Source organism: Elephantulus edwardii, unplaced genomic scaffold, assembly GCF_000299155.1.
Source record: "Elephantulus edwardii isolate Elephantulus edwardi_28Jun2011 unplaced genomic scaffold, EleEdw1.0 scaffold00165, whole genome shotgun sequence".
In the NCBI taxonomy this organism is placed as follows: domain Eukaryota; kingdom Metazoa; phylum Chordata; class Mammalia; order Macroscelidea; family Macroscelididae; genus Elephantulus; species Elephantulus edwardii.
The window spans coordinates 2268332-2269731 of record NW_006399915.1 but is presented as its reverse complement, the minus strand read 5'-3'; the positions used below and the strand labels follow the sequence as shown (position 1 = coordinate 2269731).

The following is a 1400-nucleotide window of genomic DNA, read 5'->3' as shown; positions in this document are numbered from 1 at the left end:
ATACATTGCTTTTCACAAATGATCCTTCCCATTTCCTTCACCCCAGTCAAGGATTGAATTGTGCAACCCTATGATTAACACACTACCCCCTTACCCATCCTCAGCCCTCTAATCCCCACCACACCCACATCTGTAAAAACACCACCAAAGCTTTCCTCAGTTGCTGCTAAAGTGCTTGGTCCTTCCCAGGAAGCTAAGGCCACATTGGGGTGAGGCCCTCACCGTGACTGGCAGCCTTCAAGCCTAGCACTACCGCACCATGGTCTCTGTCTCTGAACTCTCCTGCATCTACTTGGTCTTTATTCTGCCCGAAGATTAGGTGACCATAGCGAAGTATAAAATCAAAGCCCTCATTAAGGCAGCTGGTGCCAACGTTGAACCTTTCTGACCTGGCCTGTTTGCAAAGGCTCTTGCAAGTGTCAACATTGGGAGACTCATCTGCAATGTGGGTGCTGGTGGACCTGCCCCAGCGGCCAGGGCTGCACTGGCTGGCGGACCTGCCCCCACCGCCGCTGCTGCTCCAGCTGAGAAAAAGAAAGTAGAAACAAAGAAAAAAGAATCTGAAGAGTCTGATGACATGGGATTTGGTCTTTTTGACTAAACTCTTTTTGTAACATGTTCAATAAAAAAAAAATCCTTAACTCTTCGGGAGGTGAGGGGTGAAGAAAAAAAAAAAATACCAGGAAAGATTTATACACAGAATCACTCTTGGAAAGTTGAAAGGGGTGAGAATGAAGGTAAAAGGAAGAGATACACGCACACATTCGATGAAACTTTAAAAAATATAGACACTAGCCCAGTCTAATTCAGCAAGATGAATAATTGTATCAATGAAGGTATTATTTCCAACTTATAAGTTACATTGATAAGAACCAAGGGTTAGGACTGGATCATATCTTTTGGATAGATATGATTCAATCCCTACTGGTTGGTCTTTTTTAATGCTAATAAGGTATTTCATGGCATCAAAAAAGACATTAGTTTGGGGGTCATGTATCTGATTCTGAGCTTATACTCCATTATTTATGGTATTGCCTCAATAAATTACTCTTGCCAATTATGTTTAATAGCAAAATGAATTGTCACTATATGCTACCTGCTTCATAACAGTATGATAAAGAAAAGGGAAATACATGTTAAAGGAACTTGAAATCTGAAAGATGATTTTAGAGAAAAACTTAAGTGGACAGAACACTTTAGTATTTTTAATATTCTTGGAGGTGGAGTTGATCATCTTTCTTGTAACATGCTAATATTAGAGATTATGTGCTCTGACACACATTTTTCATCTATTAAAATCTATATATTCTAGCACAATTTCTGTTTGTTTTATTGTAAAAAAGAACAGTTGTAATGTGACAGTGGCAAAGTCTGACTTCTACCTTCTTTGGGGAACGTTC

The 1400-nt window shown here is 39.9% G+C and overlaps 1 pseudogene; it reads left to right on the top strand.

Moving 5' to 3' along the window:
• The first annotated feature begins 259 nt into the window (after positions 1–259).
• Positions 260–601, top strand: LOC102854189 (annotated as a pseudogene).
• Positions 602–1400: the final 799 nt, after the last annotated feature.